Consider the following 11,475-nt stretch of genomic DNA (forward strand, 5'->3'; position numbering starts at 1 on the left):
TTAAACTATACTCCAAGAAACTCATTAGAATTCATTTTTTTAAATCAAAGGAACCCTTACTAAATTAAATAAATACAGTATTTTTACTCCCCTTGTCGAGCTCCTTTTCCACAATATCAATAATATAACCTCGTTTAAGTATAAAAACCATCTGTTCTTGAGGAATAACTCCAAATAAGCTTGGCATCATTTTCTGTGAGATCGTAACAAAAATGATGGTGTAAAGTACCTCAAAAAGTAAGATTAATCTTGCATTTTTTTTTAATAGAGGTGTTTTTCTCAGGTTACGAAATTAGAGTTATCATCAACTTCTTTAGGACACAAGGATTATTTCCTGTTTTTCTCACCCTCTCAACAATCAGAAAAGCTAAATCAGCAGTGTCTTCATAGAATAACACCACTAAGGTCTGGATTCTTTGTTTTTCAACTTCTTACTGATATAAATCTTAAAATTATGGATAGAAAAAATATGTTTGTCGAAGTTTGTTTTTGAAATTGACGTTTCAGTCGACTCCAAACGACAGAGGGATCTTCGATTTATTGCCTAACTATAGTAGATTAGTATCAATTGCTAGTACTAAAATAACAAGGGATTTATCTTTATAAATTCTAAATGCAACATGTTCAGTAATCTTCTCAGCCGTCATATTTGACGGCGTTTTCTGCCCTGAGACATTTCTTCAAAAATTCTCCTTCATCAGTACCCTCTGAGACTAAATTATCTGCAGGGGGTAGTTAGAACATTTAGGGGGATCAATAGGCATTTTATCTACAGAAATATATAATATTTGCACTTCACAACTCAATATTAAGCTGAATAGAAATGTATCTTGGCAAATATCCTGTTGGATTATAGTAATGTAATCGGATATGAGGAGAATATTTGTTATTACTGTGACTTATGTTTATCAACTAACACAAAAGCGTTATCATAAATACATACACCACAAAGTTAGCATCATGAGGTTTAATATTAACATGTACAGATAAATATTAACTCATTTACTAATATGAAACTCTAAATATATATGTATATTGTTGACCTGATAATACTAATACTAACAATTTATGGAATCATTTTCTTCGTTAAAAAGAAATTAAGGACCCTACTCACAATAATATCATCCTCCAATTTCCGTAGATGTTCAATCATTTCTTTATAATAGTAATATTTGTCTACATTCGGAAAATCTTCCATTCGACGAGTTTTAGCTTTATAAAGTAAATTTCCATACAATACTATTCTCGTTTTTACCCCTGGGCATCTCCAAATAAGTGTTCGAGTACCTCTTTTTCCATTCACACAATTTCTGGAATGTATTAACTCTGATGGATTACTTTTTTGACAGTTCTCGTGGTATCTATATTTAAATTTATCAACCTTCTGATTATGTATACAAAATATATCGTCACATTTATACTCAATATATTTGTGTCATATTTCAAAGTTTTTATATTCTAAGATAATATATTTAACATTAATTTCTTGTTCATATAATTTATAAAATACCTCAACAATTAAGTCATTTCTGCATCCAAAAATATGAAATCATATTAATATTGCTATGAAAACAGCCTCGTTAGAAACAAACACTCTTTTGTAGATGAAATATGAGTTATTTGCACTTCCTATGAATCCCTTTTACTGAAACACAAACCAAAAACCAACGTGTTATTTATTTCCAAGCAAAATACTTTAAAAAGATGGCTTTTAGGTCTTTAAATTGGAATTTCTCAAAACTGAAGGATTCCACATGGAATATATTTAAACCCATTTTTGAAATTAAAATAAAACTGTGCAGAGAATAAATCAATTTTAATTGAAATACATTTTTCTTTCTTTCTCAAAAGTAGGCTCAAAGAGTAAAAATACTCAAACTATTCAAATCAAAAATTACCACTATGCAACACAATTTTCCCCTGTCGGCTAAAAATGACATTTATTATTGTTATTTAAGCCACAGAAACACAAAAATGGCCATTCAAGTTTCAAAATGCAGTAGGTTTTACATTTAATATATTTTTTTTAAATCACGTTTTTAGAGTATAATTTTGATTCACAGCTATATTTCCAAATAAAGTAATTATATTGATGAAAATTAAAGGTTATCACAATTTATAAAAAAACATTCCAACATTCGAAAATTAATTATTTATTAATTTATCTCCAAATTGTTTACTATTTATTGGTTTAAGTAAACAAACTGTGGCATAAATAAGAAAATTGGTCATAAATACATTCATCTTTAAAAAGTGAATTTTTAATTACCAATATTATAAAGGGTATTTTAGTGCAGAACAAATTACCCTTAACTATCATAATACCGCTAACTATAATATTATACCTAATGAAATGGATAAAATACACTGATATGGGAGTGAGATACATTCGTGTCTTTAGCAATGATTAGGGCTTCTTTTTATTATGACGATATATCTGTTTAGACCAAATGTAGGAACATTTAGGAATCATTACCTTTTTGTTAAGTATTATAATATTAAAAAAGTAATTAAGTATTCACTGTATATTTGAAAAATTAAAAAATAAATTATATTGATTTACAAGGAAAACAATTGTTATATTATTCTGTAAAATTATTATAATATTTTGTTATTTGTATTGTTTGAAAGTTATTGCATTTCTTCAATAATCTGCTCTCTTTGCCTGGGTGTTTATGATTATGATGCAAGTGTTCAATAAAAGTTAAAATTAGAACTATATCTATTTAGTTTTTGCTTTAAAATTAGAATTGTAAATACGTGTTTGTTAAAACCATCCACCATAAAGGCAAATACACTTTTTTAGGATGTATTATTTGTAATAAATATAAGTTTGAAATTATTCTTAAATTTCTACAAAAAATTATATATAAAAAAATTATTAATTAGCCTATAAATGTATTTTATGTATAGTCACGAACCAAACTCTTTTAATAAAATATGACAATAATACAGTAGACTTAGTTAATGTCTACTATTTAAAATATCATGGATTAATAAATCAAGTTATTAAACTTTTTTTTATAAAACAACACAAATATTTTTGAGCTATATTGGTATGATTTTGTATAAATCAAAAATAATTATCCATCATTTCTAAGTCATTGATCAGAAAACACAGGGATATTGTGTATAAACAAACTTTTTTAGAGCAGAAGTTTAAGTGTTAGATTAAAATAGACTATTATATCTATTTTTGGTAGATTCTCGTGCAAAGAGGCAAAGTAGATGTATAATATCATAAAAATTTTACTTTGCCTTTTCTGTTTTCTCCAATTTTCTTTTTCCCTTTTTGAACTTTTGTTGGCAACACTTGGCCCTGCTTCATAATTGTGTCCGTTTATATTTTTTGTGAATAAAAAAAAAGAGGAAACTAGAAGCAATCTGTAAATAAAATACTATTAATGACTAATCCATGATCAGAAAGAGAAATATTCATAAAATCCAAGAAAAGACAGTTTTCAGTGAGTCATATCTGTGCATCTAACCTCCGTCTAGGAAAGACATTGAGGTAGATATCACTAATACAATGGATCTTTTATTCACTGTTAGCTCCTTTGTCTGAATTTTTATCTCAGCTGAAGCCTCTTGGGAGCTCTTCAACTGGTGTTGGTGTCAACTGGTGTATGTTCCTAGATATGTATATGATTTGGGAGCAAAACGTGTACTATTCATAAATGTTAATTATATAATTAAAATAGAGAGGTTTTGTGATTTTGTCTACATATTCCGAATCATCTGTCCTTTGTGCATAAGTAAACATAAATAACAAGTTCTCAAATCATTCATCAAGAGTGAGCTAAGAAGCAAAAAGGCAAAGGATCTCAGACTTTCTCGATCCCAAAATTGAAGTGGTAGAGATTATGGACATGGTGAAGTGCTCCATGAGCCTCATTTTCAAAGTGGACAAGATGAAAAAGGATGGAAAAGACATCTCAAGGAAAGAAGGAAATGGATGACACAACTTGAAAAAGGGTTTTGAGTTTCTGGGGGACCTAAAGAAGAAGATCAAGGAGGACCCCACAAAATCCATGAATCGCCTCTCTAACGAGTTTGATGTGGACGAAGGGACAATCAGGGGACTGTGAAGGAGGACTTAGGGTGTCCTCTTACACAAGGATTCCACGCCACCTGTTGACGGACACTCTGAAGGAAAGGAGACTGCAGAGGTGCAAGAAAGTTCGTGCGTGGATCAAGGCAAATGTATCACAGTAAAAAATTTCTTTCACGAGAATATTTTAATCGTGGACCAGGTATAGAACCGTCGGAACAACCTTTGGCTAGAAGGAGATCAAGGGGTGTTCTTGTACAAAATATATGGTCGAAACAATGGCCATAGGGGTCGTGGCGTCAGGAGGCAAAAAAATGTCTCCCTTATTTTTTAAGGCTAGGGAAAAATTGGCCAGGAGGCCTACTAGATGGTGCTGAGGTTCACCAAACTGCCATGGGTCAAGGTCCTGAGGACAACTATGGGGGCCCAAGATGGTGCAGAAGTTCTGCACCGAAACAAGAAAAAAAATAAACTTATTGAAATTTTTCTAAAATCAGTCATTCAGTCCACGTTTTACTTCCGAACCCTGTAATTTTCAAATGTTCAATCCTTTTGGCAAATGCTATTTCATATAATTATAAATTTATCAATGGTTTCTTGCATTTTTAATTAATATTACTGTAATAATTTAATATGATCTACGATTATGGAACCCGGGATCTAAATTATTCACTAAGAACCTAATCAAATCTGTTTTATCTCTTTTGTTCCAATATTAAAGTAGTTTATGTTAAATGATTTCAATAATTTATATTCTAACACAACCTCTAGACGTCTTTATTGGGAGTTTAACTGCATAGTTATTCTATTAATGTAGATGTCACAAGTTATCTCTATTGTTGAGAAAGGAATTCAGAGGCTCAAGAGCCTCATACTCATTTTGGTTCTATATGTACAGAAGTAAATTATATTTTGATAGCTCAAAATGTATAAAACTCCGACGAAGAAATGCTCAGCTTCTCTATTAGTAAGGAACCCGTAATTTTGATTCAACGTTATCTTGAATATATTTCCTTTGCCACATTCGTATCATATTTTATTTGGCATGATATACGACTTCTAAATTAAGTAATATACATATAATGCATACGTGATCATGTGCTGATATTTTTGAAATAAAAACTATATTTAGACTTTACGAGTATGTTATGTCGTTGTAATTTTCAATAAATATGTACTAGGTATATTTGACTTTTACTAGGGTTATTTATTTTATTATTCAAAAATTACGACAACTTCATGTACCAACATACTCATGTTATGATTTAAATATCTATAAAAATAAATAAAGCATATATTTTTTTTATTATCGTTACTTTCCATTCACATAAATATATCAGATAAATGCTTAAAAATATACAATTGTTTACAATTCCACGAAATATGCTATAAAATAATTGAGTTTTCTCAAGTTATTATTTTCTTCAACCCTATAGGAAGAGGAATTTTTTTGATATGCAGGCATATATTATAAGCTTATGGCTGACTCTAATACGATACCACCATTTTAAAGTGAGCAAAAATAATGTGTGGAGTATTTTTCTTCGTTTTTTTAGAAACTAATTTCATGCGAACCATTATTTTTTACGCTAAAGTACAGGGGTTTAGAGCAATTACTCATAAAATTTTTATAAAAAGATCATAAAACAAGTTTAATCAGGTGTAACTACCAGAGATAAAAATAACATGAAACGCCGGTATATTAAAAAAAGAAACCAAAAATTAACGCAGACAAAATTATCCTAAATTATTTATGGCTGTATTATTTTACGTATCTCATGGCATGGATTTAAGCCATTCGGCCACAATTTTAGGAGCCTTCTGTTTAAATTGATGAAGATTTACGTCCAATTCCTTTTTGGTGTTATTGTAGTCATGCTTGTAGCCAAGGGTACAGAACTCGAAAGCCATTATTAGATATAATTCAATCCAAATCTCTAGAACAAAAATTTCTACCTACGTTGTCAAAATATACTATGCTATCTTTTGCTGAAATAGAACACGCTCCATTTTTACATTCATTTCCAGTTAATTCTAGTCTTTTATGTAAAATAACTATCGATAAATATCTGTTTTGAGATCAAAAAAGGACAAACGGTTGTTGGGTGTTTTTTTTTATTTTTGTTCATTCTTTACCGAATTATTGTTGTGATAACATCTCCCTCTAATAAACAATGCGGAGTGGTCTATTAAAAGCTGAACACTTTAAAATTTGAACTTCAACAAGATATAATTTATTCATTAAAAATAGAATTTCAACATAGTTAATACTATAAATAGATGTGCATCTGAACTCTCTTAATCACTAATGTAACCGCCCTTAGTGTCAATGATGGCTTCTAGGCGGTGACGGAAGGACTGGCACCCTCTGCGCATATAGTCCTCTTTCATGGCATATGACCTGATATAACTTTTACAACTTCAAAAGATTTGCTGTCAAAATATAAGTTCGATTTTAATTGATTATTTCAGCTTCATTTTCTTATAGAATATTTATTGAATTTTTCTTTGTTAAGTTCCTTGAATATGCTTCGAAGTTAGTTATAATTACATCAATTAATTATTTGATTAAATGTAGAAAATAATTTAAATTTTAGAAGCAGGAAGATTATTATGATTATTAATTTCATATAAGTACTCTAATTGACTTATTTATGTTAACTTTTGAACTTTTCCTGTTCTTAAAACAGTCATTACTACTCTCCTTCCAAACATTTCCACATATTTTGATATTTTTTTAAACAAGTATATATTCACTACTACATCGTTTTTTATTTATTTATATAACTAAGAGGAACCAACATATAAAAAAAACCAAAATATTTGTCCTTGTCAAAGTTGAATGCACTAGGGTTCTTACACTTTAATTAATTCATTATCTTTCTTCTTTATAAAGGACATTTCTTTATTAATCTATTATGGAGTCCGATGATAAGAGTTATTTATGATGTAAATATCCAAATAATAAATAAATGTATTCATCGTCCCTTTCCAAGACAACTTGCAGACTAGACAGTGTACTAGATTAATAATAAGTAAATAGGGGCAACTACATTTATCATGTGTATGCACCTAATACGTTTATAATGATTTATTTCTAAGAAATATATAAAAAATTTCTTTGATTTAAAATCTTGTTTTTTATGGGTGAAAATGTCGTGATAGGTACATTTTTGAAAGATCGAAAAAGACTAACTGGGATTGTCTCTCTCCCCAAACAAGAAACATTTTAAATCAAAGAACCTTTCTTTTGTGACAGGTAGAATGTCAGAGGCTTGAAGATTATAATATATAAAATAATTATAAATGAATTGTGTGTACTTATTTATTAGAGTATTATTCATTGATTTTTTTTAATTTTTTTTTTTTTTTAATTTGATCTAAAATAACTAAATTTTCGTATTTTTGTTTGTTTCTCATTCTTTTAAATTAAGTTTCTACATTTTATTTTGCAAATTTTGCTCCCTTCAATATCATTAAGGATGGAAGAAGACTAATTTAGGATAGCTTTGTGATGGTTCGATTAAGTACTGTTCAATTGAATGACACAAGCGACGAGGAAATATGGCATTTTTTACAGTTTTTATTTCAGAAAGGCAAAAACATGAACCAGACGGAGGAAAATGTAAATAGTGTTTATGGTCATAATACTGTAACCACCAATCACGTGCAATTTTGATTTTGTCGATTCCATTTCTTTAATTTTGATGTCAAAGATGCACCACAGTTTGGAAGGACAATTGTCTAAATGTGGATAAAATAATATAAATCGTCGAGTCCGACTGTTTTGATTGCCAAGGAGATTTACATGAATTAAACAATGTTTTTATAAAAAATAATGGATTTCTTTCTTTTGTTCTACTGGAAAACTATACTAAATCGATATTAGAACTGGTACTTGTTGTGTCATTACGACATTAAAACAATGTCTTGTCGATCACGTAACCCTTCAATTTATAAGCGAGAAAATTACCCTGCATAAAACAGTGCAAGAATGAAAATTATTTTTTGTAACACCATCCAAATACTGAAACGGGTACAAACATATTGGTATTATGACAGCACTAATATGGACTAATGTCTTGAAATCCTCAGACAAAATCTATACAAATATTATAACAAAAAAAAACACATTGTCAATTTAAAAGCCTTTCTACATCATTTGAAAGTATGATATGACTTTCACAAGTAGAGTATTAATAAGAATGACATTTTATTTTATTTTATAAGTAACTTATGATAATAGATAACTATTAATCAACTTTATGTTATAGATGTAAAAAAGTATAAAAAAGTGCTGATGCACCAAAAGACGTACATATATTCTCTTTGAAGAATACAAATTAGTTTTAAACTAATTAAAGGGATTACTAGAGAACCTTTGATAAAGTGTAGACTAAAAAAAAGATTAAAGAAACTTAATATACTATAATTCCAATCCATACGCGTACTATTAGACGAAAAGATTTTTGCCAAACGGACAATTTATCAAAAAACAATTTCCCGAGTGAACATACTCTACGAATACTTGTTTAACTCATTCATTTTATAAAATCAATATTTCTACTCTGAATTCAAGCTTAATGTATGTAGGTTCTTGATTTGGAATTTCAATAATTGGTCAGCCAATAAAAATAGTATAACTACATTTGCAAATTCCTACTTGATTCTTAAAATCAAGACATTAATGTATTGACCAAAAATTAAGTCTTAATTTTTTGATTTACATACTTAGATATGTTCTATTTATTGATTAAGACTATTTAGGACTGCAATTCTGTCCGGTTCGGGTTCGGTCGAGTCCAGTTCATTCCTATTTATTAGTATTCAAAACTTATAAATGTCATTCAACTGTATTTCTTCTTGTTTTGATCAGTTCCAGTACTAACAGTCCTAAGAGCCTATTGTACCATTTAAAGACTGAAATGAATCAAATAAATCTGGAGCAACACAAACCCTTGTATCCCTACATGTGAGGACATCTACTTATTAAATAATTATTCATGACTAATCAATTATATATATTTTTATAAATGAGCTATTTTGCTTTGACGAGCATATTTTATAAATGAGCTATTTTGACGAGCATATTTTATAAAGGACCAATATAATATTGAAATAAAGCATTTTTTTCTTTTTTTTAAATATACTTTTTGTTACTAAGTCAATTATGTTACTATCTCGAGGATATTTTGTATAATATATCTTTAGAGATATGCTTTAAAGTATGCAAGATTACATCTAACGTTAGAATAGTTTATTTTATTTAAAAAACAAACAATAATAGAAATGTCAAAAAAAATGTTATTAATCGAAAGAGGATTTTCTAAAAAAAAATCAAAATTTTACCTATATAAGAAGGTCATTCTTGTTTAAAAACAAAGTAAATCTATAGTATAGGGTGGTAAAATTTAAAGTTGTCAAAGTAAAGAGTAGTAAAAATTGATTGTGACAATCAAAGATTGAGAAATTGATTAATTTAATTTAAGATACTTATATTGGCTTTGATATGACCTTATCAATAAAATCAAACTACTAAAATACAGCAAACATTATTGTCTATCTTAACTCATCCCACAAATTTGAATATAAAGCCGAACGTTAACTCAAATATATCCATGAAATATTGGGTTCCATGTATTTATTAAGCAAAAAAAAATTGGAATTTTTCCCCCTTTCTTGATTTTTGTTCAAGATTGTTTCTATGTTGACACACCACACATTTCTATTCTTATTTTTTTACCTGGAACATCCATGCACGGTGTGTTGCACAAGTATAATGGACATCCTACCTGTTGTTAATGAGTAAAGTAAGCATGAGAACAACCCAGGATTAGGTCGATAAGTTTCATGACTCACCCTCTCTCTACTCTTTATAAGTAAAAATACTACAATGCATCTAAACTATTTTCAAACGCGTATAACACCATTAATTCTTTCAAAGATGACTGCAAATGTTATATTTTTTAGTAAGTTCATCCAATAATATCTGCATTTAATTCTCCTTCTAGATGTTGTTATTGCATTTCACAATCACGTATTAAAAATACAAAGTATGCGTGTTTCAGTTGTATGCCTATCCTTACTTTTCTAAGTTATTCACTACCTGTCACGCAACAGTTGCATGAACCTTATATAAATTATACCTTTCAACAAGTTATTACTTTCAATTCTATTCTTTTTTAAACTGTATTAATGGAAGAGTAATTCTAATATATGTACATGAAACAGAAACTACGAATCTATAGTTTTGAGTATGGTTTTGAACATTTTCATACAAACTTTTTAAGTATATTTTTGGAGGTTTGAGAACATTTTTAAGCAAGACAAATATATATATGTTTTTTTTTTTAAATTTAGTTTGATTTCCAGAAATTAATTTGGCTAAGACTCATTCGAGGTGATGTGCTAAAAAAGTTCAAATCCTATAGAAATAAATAATATTGAAGAGGATACTTTTATTCAACATGAACTATAAACGTTTTTCTGAATTTTGCATACATTTGGGATTGACGTCATTTGTTGTATATTCACCTATTGATACTTGTTTTTCCTTCTTCTAATATATATAATATCATTCAGTGTACTTACTAATGCAGGAGATGTGACTTTGCTAAAAGCTTTTAACAAATTTAATAAAATAATTAACATTTCTTTTATTGTAGCAGTTAATGAAGGAGTCAAATGGAACGAGCCCTAAAGATCACGGACCGCTCATTCTACATTTGACTAATATTAGTTTGTTTTTAGTCAAAATTTAATGGAGCACTACATCAGGTAGCGAGGCTTATTGGTGTATGGTGCAAGTTGGCTCTCTTAAATTTCTATTAAGTTCATATGAGCTGTGTTCCAGCACTTTAGTAGAATTACTATCTAGCTGTGTTGCATTAGCTTTTTGAGTGTGGTGAGTACGCCTAATTCTGTGCAGTGACCCAAGGCCTTAAATGCTGACATGTTTATAAGAGAATCAGGAATCAAATAATATATTATGAGTTAAATATAATATTTTTTCAATTATATCGATAAATATTTTGCTGCAATTATTTACCCCATCCATGAAGTAAGTTTTCTCAATAATTAACAACATTATTAAGTTCGATATGACTCCTAAAGTAGCGTCAATGAAATGACTGTGCATACTGAGTTGAACTTTTTGAAAGAAAATGACTTCTACATGGTGAGTAATCTGCCCAAAACGAGCGCCAAACTAGACTATGGAATATGAGAAGTTAAATACTTTTGATATATTTTTAATGCCTTTATCTAAACACTCCAATTATAAACGTTCAAACAATGGTCGTAAGGAACAGAGCAATCTTTTGGTCAAAAGTACATCATATCCCTTTGGCTCAAATATTTCAAAATGTCTAGGAAATGATTGATTAATGTACATATATTTTTCTAATTTTATATAATAACTTCTT

This window comes from Lepeophtheirus salmonis, chromosome 6 (assembly GCF_016086655.4).
Source record: "Lepeophtheirus salmonis chromosome 6, UVic_Lsal_1.4, whole genome shotgun sequence".
In the NCBI taxonomy this organism is placed as follows: domain Eukaryota; kingdom Metazoa; phylum Arthropoda; class Copepoda; order Siphonostomatoida; family Caligidae; genus Lepeophtheirus; species Lepeophtheirus salmonis.